The sequence below is a fragment of the Humulus lupulus genome, chromosome 2 (genome assembly GCF_963169125.1).
Source record: "Humulus lupulus chromosome 2, drHumLupu1.1, whole genome shotgun sequence".
NCBI lineage: Eukaryota > Viridiplantae > Streptophyta > Magnoliopsida > Rosales > Cannabaceae > Humulus > Humulus lupulus.
Window position 1 is genome coordinate 59,196,092 of NC_084794.1, and position 14,828 is coordinate 59,210,919.

The following is a 14,828-nucleotide window of genomic DNA, read 5'->3' on the forward strand; positions in this document are numbered from 1 at the left end:
AGTTGGGCTTCCTCTCGTCTTTCTTCAATTAGGTCTAGAGTTTCTTTGAGTTGGGATTGGTTTGAGGTCTGGTCGCATGACTCGCGCCTTATTGTTGGGATTTTGACCTCAAGGAAACATAGCCTCGCAACTATAAGCCAGGGAGAAGGGGGTATGTCATGTTGAGGTCTGGGTTGTCGTTCTGTATGACCATACGACTTGTGGTAATTCCTCTGGCCATTTCCCTTTAGCCTCTTTGAGCATTTTCTGAATAGAACTATTCAGAGTTTTATTCACTACCTCGACCTGGCCATTTTCTTGTGGATGGGCCATAGAGGAAAATTTTTAAATCTCCCATTCTTTTCAAAGAACTGGGTGAACAGATCATTGTTGAACTGGGTCCCGTTTTCCGATACTATTTTCCTTGGTACCCTATATCTACAAATTATATTTTTCACTATGAAATCCAAGACTTTCTTCGAGGTGATAGTTGCTAGAGGTTCGTCCTCGGTCCGCTTTGTGAAGTAATCAACAGCGGCTACGACATATTTCACTCCCCCTATTCTTGTTGGAAAGGATCCTATGAGGTCGATTCCCCATACTACAAATGGTCACGGGGAGCTCATCATGGTTAGCTCGATAGGTGGAGCTCACAGGATTGAAGCGAACCATTGAAACTTGTCACAACACTTGACGTATTTGAACTATTCTACTTTAAGTGTAGGCCGGAAGTATCCTTGCCTAATCACCCTTTTCAATAGACTATGCCCCCAGTGTGGTCTCCGCAAAATCCTTCATGGATTTCTTCTAAAAAATTTCAGGCTTTGGGCGGAGTTACACATCTTCGTAGTGGCATTGAATACCCTATTCTGTATAATTTTCCTTCCAAGATGGTGTATCTTAGTATTTTGTAGATAAGTTTCCTAGCCTTGTTCTGGTCTCCTGGGAGGCTCTTAGTTTTGAGGTAATCAATTATGGGAGTCATGCAGGTAGATTGTGAGTCAATCATGTTGACATCTTCTTCTTCAAGCTCGGCTATGCTTGGGACCGGTAGGAATTTGATTGAAACCACATTTAGCGCCTCAGTTTCTTTGGTCATGGTGAGCCTAGCTAAAGTGTCCGCATTTGAGTTTTATTCCCATGGAACATGTTCAATGGAATAGAACTCAAATTGCTTGTACGACCCCTTAACTTTCTCCAAATAAGCTGCCATTTTAATGCCACGAGCTTGATATTCTCCTAAAACCTAGTTAACGATTAATTGAGAATCACTATACCAGTGAATGTCCTTTGCTTTGAGCTCGAAAGCTATCCGAAGTCCTGCTAATAGTTATTTGTACTCAGCCTCGTAATTTGACGCTTCGAAGCCAAATGGTAAAGTAAATGAAAATGATTTCTCGTCATAGTGACCAAAATGATTCCTGCTCCTGACCCATTCTCATTAGAAGATCCATCGACATAAAGTCTCCACAGCTCGCAGGCTGGGGTTATGACTTCCTCGTTGGTGATTCCTATACATTCAACTATGAAATCTACCAAGGCTTGCCCTTTGATCGTTGTTCTTGGATGATAGGTGATCTCAAACTGCCCGAGTTTGACAACCCATTTTAACAATTTGCCGAAGGCCTCAAGCATTGATAGTACTTGCCTTAATGGTTGATCAGTCAATGCATACACATGGTATGCTTGGAAGTAAGGTCGGAGCTTTTGAGATGCATGTATTAGGCACAAAGCCAGCTTTTCCATCAATGGATATATCGACTCTGCTCTAGTAACCTTTTACTAACATAATAAACAAGTTTTTGCACTTTCTTATCCTCCCGAACAAGTGCTGCGCTGATTGCATGCTCGGTTGTGGTGAGGTATAAATACAATACTTCCCCTGTGATTGGCTTGGATAAGATCGGTGGTTTGGCGAGGTGCTTCTTAAAGGCTTGAAAAGGGAGCTCAGACTCATCCGACCATTCAAATTTCTTGCCCCCTCTCAAGAGATTAAAGAATGGGAGGCATCTATCTGTAAATTTCGAGATGAACCTATTTAGGCCGCCATTCGTCCAGTTAAGCTATGGGCATCTTTATGTTTTTGAGGTGAGGGCATATCGATTAATGCCTTAAGCATATACAATTTTACCTCCATATTTACTATGAATCCGAGAAACTTTCCATAGGATACCCTGAATGAGCATTTCTGCGGCTTAAGTCTCATATTTTACTTCCAAAGTACAGAGAAACATTCAACGAGATCATCTACATGGTTACAATTATGCTTGAACTTGACCAACATGTCGTCCACATAAACTTCTATGTTATTCCCTATTTGGTCAGCAAACATCCTATTCACCAATCTTTGGTATGTGGCCCCGATGTTCTTGAGCTCGAAAGGCATCACATTGTAGCAATACACGCCTTTATTGGTCATATAACTCATATGTTCCTGGTCAGGTGCATGCATGGCTATCTGGTTATATCCAGAGTATGCATTCATGAATGACATGATGTCGTGACCTTTGGTGGAATTTACGAGCTGATCAATTCGAGGTAAGAGAAAGAAAAACTTTGGACACGCCTTATTGAGGTCCGAATAATCAATGCAAGTTTGCCACTTGCCATTGGGCTTCAAAACTAGCACAAGATTGGCTACCCAACCAGGATAGAAAGCATCTCGGATAAACCGATTTGCCTTCAATCTTTCAACCTCTTCTTTCAGGGCTTTTTTCCTCTCATCGTCCAGAAGCCTTCTTTTATGTTGCTTTGGAGAGAAGCTTTTGTCTATGTTGAGTGCATGGCTTATAATGTTTGGCCTAATCCCAACCATGGCCAAGTGCGACCATGCAAACACATCTTGATTTTCCCTCAAGAAGTGAATAAATTGCTATCTCGCATATTTGGGGAGGTTCTTCCCTATCTTTACTACCCTAGTGGTTTTATTTTCATCAAGCTCTACATCCTCGAGCACCTCGATTGGTCCGAGATTGACCCTCTCCTCTTCTATTATGGGGTCGATCTCTTCTTCGACTTCGAAGACTATCCTGCTCATTTCTCGGATGACAACAAGTGCTTGTGCACTTGTTTGGCCCTTCCCTTTCATGGAAATGCTATAACATTCTCGGGCGACTAGATGGTCTCCTTTCAGCGTCCCAATGCCACTAGATATTGGGAACTTGATGGCCATTTGCCTAACAGATGACACTGCCCCAAACCCAATCACTGCTGGTCTCCCAAGCAGTAATTTGTAGGTTGATTGGGTGTCTACCACTATAAATTCCATAATCTTGGTTATTGAGACTGGATAGTCTCCACAAGTTACTCGGAGCTCAATGGAACCCGTGCTGGCTATTCCTTCTCCTAAAAATTCGTACAATGTTGTTGTACAGGCTTTCAAGTCTCGAACTTTGAGTCCCATCTTTTTCCAAAGTGGCCTTATAAATGATGTTAACCAAACTCTCGTTATCAATCAGGACCCGATGCCCCCTTTTACTGGCGAGCTGGAGTGTGATGACCAAGGGGTCATCATGGGGAAACTGTATGTGCGAGGCATCTTCTTCTATGAAGGTAATGGGTTGAGTTTCAACCTTATGTTGTTTTGGAGCTTGTGGTTTAGGTTCGTAGGGAGATCCGTCCCTCATCTTGAGCTCGTTGACATATCTATTCTAGGCATTTATACCCGACCTAATGATGTGTGGTCCTCCAGCAATGGTTACCACTTCCTCCCCATCTATCAGGGGAGGTCGGTCATCCTCCCTTGTCCATGGGCCGTGTTCTGTTGGGCAAGCTGTGTAGGAGATGCCCTCTGTCTAGCCGACGCTTGGGCCAGATTTATGTTTCTTACATACTGCCCAAAATATCCTCTCGACATCAGACCTTCGATCTCGTCCTTCAGTTGTCTGCATTCATCGGTGGTATGACCGATGTCCCTATGGAATTTGTAGAATTTATTGATATCCCTATTCGAATTTTGATTTTGCATTGGGTCAGGTAGTATAAACGGGACCTGATTCTTGTTTGCAATATAAATGTTTTCCTGAGTTTGTGTAAGCTTGATATAAACAGTGTAAATGGAGAAGTATTTATCTCCTTTTTTCTTTTTCCCCCCGTCCGCCTCCAAGTTATTCCTTTCATTTTCTTCATTTTTGAAGGGTTGTCTCCTGAGGGCTGCGACATCGAGGAGGTAGCTGAGGTCGAGGCTCAGTTGACATTCGTCGTTGTAGTTATAACAGGTTGAGGGATCAGTTTTAATGTGGACCCCGCCTCTTCTACATTAATGAATCTCTGAGCCCTATTGTTGAACTTGGTTATTGTCCTTATAGGCTTCCTTTGCATATTGCCCCAAAGGGGACTTATTGGAAATACCCTAGCTCATACTTCCATAAGATGACCACTGTCATCGACATTCTGAGCTTGTGCCACCTCTATGTTAAACCTTTCTAGGTAGCTTTTCAATGATTTTACCAGCTACTGTCTAACATTAGTTAAGGCTGAGGCTCTGGGCCTGACACCTACCATGGCCTTGAATTGTTTCTTGAATTTCTTTGCCAATTGTTCCCAAGACGAGATCAAAGGCCTTTGGAACTTGTTCAACTAGGTTTTTGCTATTTCTGTTAGCGTGGTTGGAAAAAGCATGCACCTAAGCTCATATCTGACGTTGCTGGCACGCATTATCGTGGTAAATGTACTCAGATGGCTATATGGGTCTGAGGTGTAATGACCCACTACTCTAGACTTTTGGACCATTAACGAAACTATACATAAAACTTACATTTTTGCGAAAATACCATACTTTATTGGAAACTTGTAGAAATAGAGTTACTTTCATAAAATAAGTAGGATATGGGATCCCATTGTCTTAAAAACAAAACATAATTTAAAATAAAAAGACATTACATAAATAGTGCGGAAAATACATGTAAAAAGACATAAAACAAAACTACATCCTTGAATCGAATAACGCTCGGCTCATTGACTCCATTCACCATCGATACACAATCCCAAGCATCCACGAACCTGATCACCTCTAAAGCTATTTTCCTGCACATAAAACAAAAAGGAATGAGCCTAATGCCCAGCAAGGAAAATCTAACACATAGTCATAAACATAATTTCATAAGAAACATAAAGACTTAACATAATACTTATAACATACACATACTATAATGGCCATTATTACTTGGGGTCCCATAGACTAAACAAGTCATATGCCCATGAGATTAGTGGGGTCCTACTAGCTAAGTAGGTCATATGCCCATAATCTATTTGGGGTCTTGTTAGTCTTATGGGTCATATGCCCAAGCCTACATACATACATACATATCATAACACATTTAATAACATAAAACATAAGATAACATAAGCAGATAACATATTGATTCTATCCTATTTTCCTTACCAAAGTTACCGGGATAAGAGGACAGCGTTGGGACTTTTTGGAACACTCCTAAAACCATATATAACAGGGTGAGTCTAATGAAGAAAAAGAGATGAAATGAAAGGAATGGAAAGACTAAACCATTGAAAGTCACACTTACCAAAACTTATGTGCTCAAGAACTAAGATTCCCTAACCAAAATAAGAATGAGGTTAGAAGACTGAGTAGAAGACTAAGAGAAGGGAAACATAACATAAAACCAATGAACTAGAGTGTGTTGAATACCTTGAGGACTTGTAGATCAATCTAACCCTCGAACCGAAATACTATGAAATCTTACTTCCCAAAGTGTTTGATAAGCTTAAGATGATTAAGCTTATGATTTCCCCACCCAAGTGTTTAACTCTCACACTCTCCTAGCACTTGCAGCTTCTGAACTTAGAGTAAAAGGTGAATAATGGCTGGGTACTAGGTCCTATTTATAGAGTTTGGGAATGAAGGAATCTTAATTTTACTTGAATAAAAATAATAGCTTTTTAGGTGAAAATAATTTGAATAATCGTTCAGCAGAGGCTGAAGACTCGTTCAAAAGATGCTGGACTTATGAAGAAGTTGAATGGCTGAAAGGAAAAAGAATTCAAAAACATTTGAATTATGCTGAAGGAGGCGATATATCGCCTGGGCCAGTATGCCCGAGGCAACCGTGCATCGTTTCGTGTTTTCCGTATCTACGTGCTGCGATATATCGCCCCCTATAGCTGCGATATATCGGCACACGCTGAATATTTAAACACGAAATTACACATTTTTAGCTAAGTTTGAATGGAGTAAACAGCCTTGACTAAGCCCTCAACGTATTCAAAGCTGGTGACTGACCTTATAACATTCAAACTTTACTCCTTATTAAATTTAATCCTCAAAATACTTCATTCTTAATCATCCATTCATAACATGTGCTTAAAATCCTATTTGTCCTCATCTAAGCCTTATAGTATAACAAATATTATCCTTAATATCAGTCATATAATCAAACCTTAGGTTATACTTAATATTCTTAAACTATAGGTTAAACTTAGAAAATCTATAAGTACTACTATGAGTGTCCAAATAATTCCCGGTCTGAACCAAAAATCCACAGTTACAAAGATAATGCTATAAATACTATAATACTACTATCTATCTTAGCTAAGTAAAGTTCTTGGACTCTACATGAGGTCTCGTCAAAAGGTGCTATGTGGGGTATCTTGAATCCGTAAGGAAATGGAGTGTTCGATATGTGTAGAGCAAAAGGCTTGAGCTCCTCATCAGAGTGGTCAGCCTTGTCCTTATTTCTCTTCTCTTGAAGGAGTCTGAATGCTCTTTCAAGCTAGTTAATTCTTTCTTGGACCAAGTCCACCGGAGGTTGAACTTGCACTTGGGGCAGCTGGTTATTATTTGTGAAAAATCTAGCTCCTTGCCCCAGTACATGGTTATATTGATTCCTGTATACTGGCTACATGGGCTCTTTTCGGTTATTCAAATGTGTTCGTAAATCCGAGTTTGAAGGGTTAGCCTGCCTCCGATTTTGATTCAAGTGATCTCGAAGTTCAGAATTGTTCTTATAATTCAAATTATTCCTGGGTTCAATGTTGTATACACTCACCGATCTGCTCAGGTTCAAACATCCACTTATGAAGCTAACATTTCTCTCAGGTTGTTGTGTTGCTTGATGCTTGCGAGGTGGGTTTTCCACTGGCCCCCTTGCTCCAGTTGTTTGTGACCTCAAAATATGACTTCCTGCTGGTTGGGACACCCTATTTCCTAGGGGAGCTTCTCGCTCACCTCCATGTCCAGGTCAAGCCCTATGGTTTCTATCTCGGCTACCGCTCCGAGAGGGTCTATGGGGTGCCAGCTCCCCTGCTTGGTTCTCATTCGGAGCTGGCTGGGGTACCTCTCGAACCGGAGAGGGGTGTATTATTGGCTACGGAGGATGCTTTATTAGTGATGGTGGGGGCCTTCCATTATTGGCTCTATAAGGTCCAGAATTAGCTCGGACTGGGTCTAGGTTATTACTCCGAGCTATGGGAAGAGCTCGGTTATTCCTTATTCCAACTGTTACACTCACCGTAGGGTTGCCACTAGTAGCATTTTGAGCATTTCTCCCAAGAAGACCGTTGCCGGTATTTGTCTTGGGCCTCGGCTGGGCTTGTTGGGCCCTTCGTTTAGCCATTTTGGCAGTCGTACTCCTGCGGGGATGACATCTGGTTCTTTGAGGCAGTGCCTGTACTTTAGCGGCTTGCCTAGCCAATTCCTTGTTTTGTCATGTGGCTTTGGCTAGCTATTCACGCAATCTGCGATTCTCCAAATCCACAATCGACACGTATCTTTCAGGATTATAGTACAAATCCTCATCGGGCCTGGGGGTTGGATCAAGTTTCCCCCTAGAGTCGAATGATGCATTTCCTTCATCGGGGCTCTGATCTTTCATGAGCTACTTCCCAGGCCTTCGCTGGTAGTTCTCAGTTTGAGGAGTTCGTTCCTCAGGGATTTGTGGCAATGGTCGCCCACCTATTCTAGGATTGTTTGTAGCGGCCATTGACGATATGCAAGAGGTTTTTTATTAAACAATACAAAGATTTGTTTAATGCTCTCAACGAAAGCACCAAACTATTGACGTCATTTTTTGTCAACTTAGATATGAAGAGCACTAAACACAAATACAGAAAAAATAGAAGGATTCATAGGCTTTTTACGTGGTTCAATAGTTAAAATCTGTCTAGTTCACGAGTCTCTATTATTACTCACTACTCTCTGAAAGCTTTTTTAGAAAACAATTTGACAGAGTATTCCTCAGTACAATTTGTGCGTGAATACAAATGAATTAGACCACGCTATTTCTAGACCTGGTCATGAAAATATCTTCATCTGATTTAGGGAAGTTACAATCAATCACGTTAATTTGAAATAAATATAATAAATGCCTTGATTACATAACATCCCATGACAATAGGTATTTAATATATGATAATAACGAATCCCCACGGAATAGGGATTTCTTAACAACATTCACGTATGCAAAACACGTCGCTGAGCTCGATCGTATTGCTGACATGCTTTCAAGATTGGTTCAGGCTTCGAGCTCACCATTCCAGTTATAACCTCCTTCTCATCTAGTAATTTCGTCGAGTACGTTCCTCAGAGAAGGTCGGTGCCTTTGAGCCTGCAACTCAGGCTTAAACGACGCGACTCATGCTCGAGTGTTAGCAATATATCTAAAACCATTTAATAAACGACACAAGTGTTTTACTAGTATCTATATACACGAGCTTAATTATTTTAAGTTTGAACTATTTCGAGCTTAGCAGTTTCGAGCCGACATTTCGAGGCTATTTCTTTTATTCTCAAAATTTGACTGTAACACAAAAACCATAAACTTAGGATGAAACTGCAAAAGGGACAATAATGCTAATTAAAAGATTTGAGCAAAAAAGGAATTTTGATAGTGAAATAAATTATCTTGAAAGTTGAAAAGTAAACACTTTTAAGATTAATCAACCAAAATTAACCACTAAATATATTTAGTTTAATATTACCCATTTTTATAGTCACATTTCTCATAGTACTACTTGAAAAGTACACTCTGTTGTGAGTATTTGAGCATGGAAATTGATAAAACATGAATAATAACTAAAATACCGTGTATAAAAAAAAGGATTCAAAATATAACTACAAATAAAGTAGGATCACTTAAAGTGGGTACCCTACCATTGAAATGAAAAGAAGTGAACAAGAAAAATTAAGCACAACTCAACATCAAACAAAGTTTTGTCATTCCACATGAGAGAGAATGAGAAAATATTCAGGCTGCGAGCACTGCCATCAATTTCCCATCATTGCTTACTTGTGTAGCTCAAGCAATTGTAAAATCCTACTTTCCGAGTAGTGAGGATATCACAAGTTAGTAGATTATGTTATTTTATTCTTGAGATAATTATATGAATTTAATGTGATAATTCATGTTGTTAATGTTGTTTTATAGAGAGATTGTAGTAGATTGCTTTAGGGGGAAATTCTTTAGTATGGGTTGGTTAGTTAGTGATGATGAACCATAAATTAATTAAGGAGAGTTAGTTTATGAGTTATATGATTTCAAGGAGCATACATTAATTAAGGAGAATTAATTTATGAATTACATAGTTGTAAGGGTTACAAATTAATTAAGGAGAGTTAACTTGTAATTTATAAGTTTTGGAGTTCTAGAAGAAAATATTAAGTTGAAAGATTACTATTTATCTAAGGAAATGATTATTAAGGATTTATAAATTAATTGGATAATTAGTTTAAAATTTGGAAAGGACTAGAAGGGTATAAAAGGTTAAGACATAGTTAAGTTAGGACAATTTAGAAATTTGCAAATTGGAGTAATAAATAAATAAATTAATTAATTTAATAAACAGTCATATAATATTTATTTATTTAGGATAATATTTGAATTGTGAAAAGACTAAAGAGGGCATAAAGGCTTATGCTTAAAAGTTTAAATGAAAGGGCTCTATTATTCGGATTATATTTCTCAATTTCATGCGGAGAGAGAGAGAGAAGGTGTCCCCATCGCAATGATCGATAACTTGTAACTGTTTCTTAGAGGAAGGAAGTGATCTTTAAAGAATTTTAAAATGGTAAGAGGTAAGAAACAGATCTTTGTTTTTCTATGGAAGGTTCTTGGTGAGATCATGACGAATCAAAGAACATAGTTTTTCATGTTAGATTGTTTAAGGATTGGAATGAATATGGGTGTGTTGATGGTATTTAGAGTTTATAAATCATGTTTATGTCCATGATTACTTTTTTAATGGCAGTTTTGTTGGTGTTTGTGGACGAATAGGGTTTATCTTAGAGAGAAGCTTACGGTTTGCATGATTTTGATATAAAGTTAAGATTTTCGTGTGTGAGACTATTCCGTATTTTGAGCATATCTCCTCACTCCAATGTTCGATTTGCAAAATTTTGATACCATTAGAATGATAATTCAATTTTATATAATTTTGTGATTAATATCTAAATTCAAATTCAGACTTATTTATGGTGAAAAATTGAGTCGCAAGATGACGCCTTGTCAAATTATGAGATTAAGGGGTAATGAGGAAAAATTAATAGCTTTTCCAAATCCAGCTTGATTCCATCCTATAGCTCTTTAAGCCCATCAATTAATGGCTTCAAGAATACATGAAAATATTTTCCATGAGATTTATTTACCTAGCATCAACAAACACATGAAGTAGTTTGTTCCATCCATTGAAGCCTTAGGTAGATGTTGTGAAAATTATTTACACAAGTGAATAATTAGAGTATGATTCCCACGATGATTGTTTATTAACTACTAACTTTCTTAATTTCATTTATATTTGGAAATCAATTAATGAGATTGTTGAAATAACAAAACAAAATAAATTTCAAATAAATACAAATATATGAAATTCAATGGATTAAAGACCTAGGACACTTAACTTCATCAACTATCTACTCTATTATATACCTCAAATTTTATAACTCTTTTTCCTAAACTGATGCGGGTTTATTAAAATGGTTCATATTCTTTCTCAAGATATCAAAGCTCAATTTATATGTAAACTTTCTACATCCCTATGATCATTCTAACATATAAAAGACATTAAGAATAAAAAATTATAAATGCTACACAATCCATATAGGTATTCTCATCCAATATGTAAATTATGATTATTTAACTATAACATATTCAATTCTCACTTCTCAGATCTCGAATCAAAATTATAAATCATGTAAATGGTGATAAAACAGTCACAAACATTAACCATAAATTAAATAATTCAATATAGAGATGAAGAAGAAATTATAAATTCTCATAGAAAATAATAAAGATTCAAGTGTCTACATTAAAAACCCACACACAAAATATTTAGTTCATATTGATAAATGAAACCATTAAGAACATATTAGATTCCATAAGAAAAGAGTAGAAGAAAGAATATAAGATATGAGATAAAGTCCTTATTTGAGGCGACATGTTGCCTCGTCGCTAATTCTGACTTTCAGTGGCGCCCCCCGTCCCCGGTAATAGTGGAAAAATCGCAGCAAATTTGTGTCGATGTGACTTGTGCCAGAAAAATATTTACGGTGAATTTAATAATATTAGGGGCGAACTGTGTCACCCCTAATATATATTTTCTTTAAAAAAAATTATTTTTTAATAGTTAAATATAAATAATTTAAAATTAAAATATTACAAAACATCCATAATTATAAAATATAGTCACTACATCCATAATCATAAAATGTAACTACAATATCCATAATTATCTATTAATAAAATGCAGTCATTACAGTTAAGTACAATAATATACTACTCATCCTCTCCTAAATTAGTAGCATCATCAATGTCATTACCCCAGGGTGGCTGCAGCGACTGTGGTGGTTGCGGTGCCTGCAGTGACTATGGTGGTTGTGACGGTTGCAGTGGTTGTGGCAGCTGCGGTGGCTGTGGCCATGGATACTGTGGAGGTAAGGTTGACGATCCTTGTCCAAATTGGTAGTAAGGATATGGCGGAGGCTGCATCGACGATGCTCCAAACATGCAAGGATAATTTGGTGGAGGTTGTGATGGTACTGCTCCAAACATGTAAGGAGATCTCATGGGTTGGGATGAGAGCGGTGGCGATGCTCCGTATAGGTATGGATGGATCAGAGGCTGATGAGAAGATGAAGCTGCAGATGTGTCCGGCGAGACCGAGGGTTGCAACGAAGAATTCTGTGGAGGCTGAAACTACACATTAGGTCCACTTGGAAGAAATTGAGACATGAAATTGACTTGCTCAGTAAATTTCTTTATCGTCTCCACCAAATGACCATATTCACTTGTGGATTGTTGAGGAGCTGCCTGAGACTGGGTGTTTTGAGAGGGCTGACAAGAGGATGGCCCCGTCCCCCTCAATTTAGTGCCCAATCCTCGCTCGTGACCGCGCCTCTGTCCCAGTACTTTTTCTAGGACCTGCACCTGGTCAACTGAGGTCGTACCATCCTTATTCGAGACAAAAGCAGATATCGGCTGACTTTGTGCTATAAAATTAGCCTTCAATTTTTCCTGTTTTAATGAAAGTTTTAGTAGGAATACATAAACAAAATTCTAAGAATAACACAAATATAATTAAGTAAACTTACATAATTTGATTGAGCAGCTTCGTTGACAAACTGTTCTGTCTCTTTCTTCCAGTGACAATCCTTCCAATCATCAATAAGGTTAGAGTTCATATAAAAAGTATAAACATAAGGTTAAATAACTTATAATTTAATTAAAATTAATTGTGTTGATAATTTTTACTCTTTTGTGACGGCGAGCCGCCAACGATTTTGAACCCTGCGTTGTTGCATACTTTTGTTGAGCTCTGTTTTCCTTATTCTTTTTTTAGCGCTCCATCCAACGAGGACTGGTAAATAACTCACAAATATTCTTCCACTCATCCTTTGTTGACATTATGATCTGGGTTTACGAGGATTTTGTCCCAATCCTCAGGTCCATTGTAATATGTTGCAAAATGTCGATGTCTTTTTGTTTTGCTATCGCGATATCGATCTTTCATCTCTTTATCGATACCGTCTAGACACCGTATGGAATCCGACTGGCCATCTATTTGATAATAGCACTACATTGAAAATAAAACATATTAATAATTGATTAAATAAATTAGTCACCTTAAAAGACACATTCTTTAGAAAATATTAAAATAAATGACCCACCTTAATATTTGTAATGACTAGGTCTTTGTAGTGTTGAGGCACTGCTTCCCATGTATCGTAATGCCCGGAATTCTCTACCAGTAGTCATTTGCCACTCACATAATAAATAACACACAAGTCTATTGAGTATTTTGTACTTATTGAGACATTCACTCAAACACCTAGAATGCATAAACTATAATCTATAACAATAAGAATAATTCTCTACCAGTAGTCAGTCACTTACATCACATGTATATATAAGGCCCCTCTTCTATTATTTAATCCAATTCAGTTTTTACATACATTGTAATATTGGGAGTGAGTTTTAGAGAGCCTAGAGATATCTTGTACTACTGTTATGAGAGAAGCTTGGAGCTAGACTCCATTGTTTTACGGATTGAAACTTAGAATCAATAAAGAGATTGTCAAGCCCTTAGGGCTGGTTTTGGCCGTTGAGTAGAGTGGTGTCTAGCCAACACTCATTCGAACCACGTATGTGTTTGTGTTTGTGTTCCTCTTTATGTTTCATTTCTGTTATGATTTGATTCCTTGATTAAACCAGTTTTGTCTTTAAGATTGATTATTGATCAATTTTTTTCTGGTTTATGGTGTGTTTATGTTCTTGTTTTGAGGTTGTGTTTACAATAGTATATATAATAAGCCTTGTCTATTTCCATATGAAATAATACATGGGGCTGAAGCATATTAGGAGAGATGTATCTATATATGTAAGAAATTTTTTAAAGATATGAACAATCTTATATTTACAAAATAAAATATTAAGAAAAATCAATATAGTGTATCTCTAGCTATTGATCTTGATAATTTCAAACTAAGAAAGCATATTAAAAGAGATGTATCTATATATACTTGTAATAATGTTTGATTTTCACTACAATTTATCAAATATATATCATCATTAGTTCTGATGATGTTGTTTTTTCTGATGATGTTGCTACTTTGTCAAATTCCTATGCACCTGAGAACTTAAATGTTTATCATCATGGCCTACAGCAGTTCGAAAAGGAAAAAGGGATTCCGGGGTGTACTTGACAGAGCATCATAAACAGTCCATAAAAAACAAGACTTCCAGTTTAGAAAGAAAAGAACACAGCATCATAAACAGTCCAAAAAGAGAATTCCCATTTTAGAAAGAAAAGAAAAAACAAGACTTCCATTCCATGTAGTTCTAGAAGTTGAACACAACCAAAACCAGAATTTTACCATGATGAATCCATGATGAAAAAACAAGAACACAACCAAAACCAGAATTTTACCATGATGAATCCATGTAGTTCTAGAAGTTGAAAATTTGGATGAGAAAGTCAGAGCAATGATCATCTCAGAGAAAGAGGAGGAAACTATAATCTAAGATACAAATACTAATTAATAATCTCATTCTCTCTAAGTTCTCAAGATCACTCAAACAAAATACACAACTCAACAACAAAACATAAACTGATTTTCATCCCAATCCTAGTTGAATATTGCTACAAACAAATTGTTCAAAACTATCTCTTTTTCAAGTTCCTCTACCAGAATTAGATACTATATGACCAAACCAAAACAACACTCAATATTGATAACCTTATACTAACAAGTCTATGCTCCTTTCTGCCTCAATTCAATATATGACATATCATATTTGACAGCCACTGTCTTTTTAAGCTGGTAAACTTTGATAACCTTATACTAACAAGAATGTATCTTCTTATCTCTTCTATATACTAATATAAACTTTTTAAGCTGGTGA

General features: G+C 37.3%; 1 long non-coding RNA gene across 1 annotated transcript; it reads right to left on the bottom strand.

Annotated features, from left to right (window-relative positions):
- Positions 1 to 11,604: 11,604 nt before the first annotated feature.
- Positions 11,605 to 14,006, bottom strand: LOC133817878 (uncharacterized). Its single transcript, XR_009885733.1, has 3 exons — positions 13,094 to 14,006; positions 12,518 to 12,999; positions 11,605 to 12,440 (listed from the first exon to the last, which is right to left on the bottom strand). It is a non-coding gene; the product is annotated as an uncharacterized LOC133817878 (long non-coding RNA).
- Between the last annotated feature and the right edge of the window lie 822 nt (positions 14,007 to 14,828).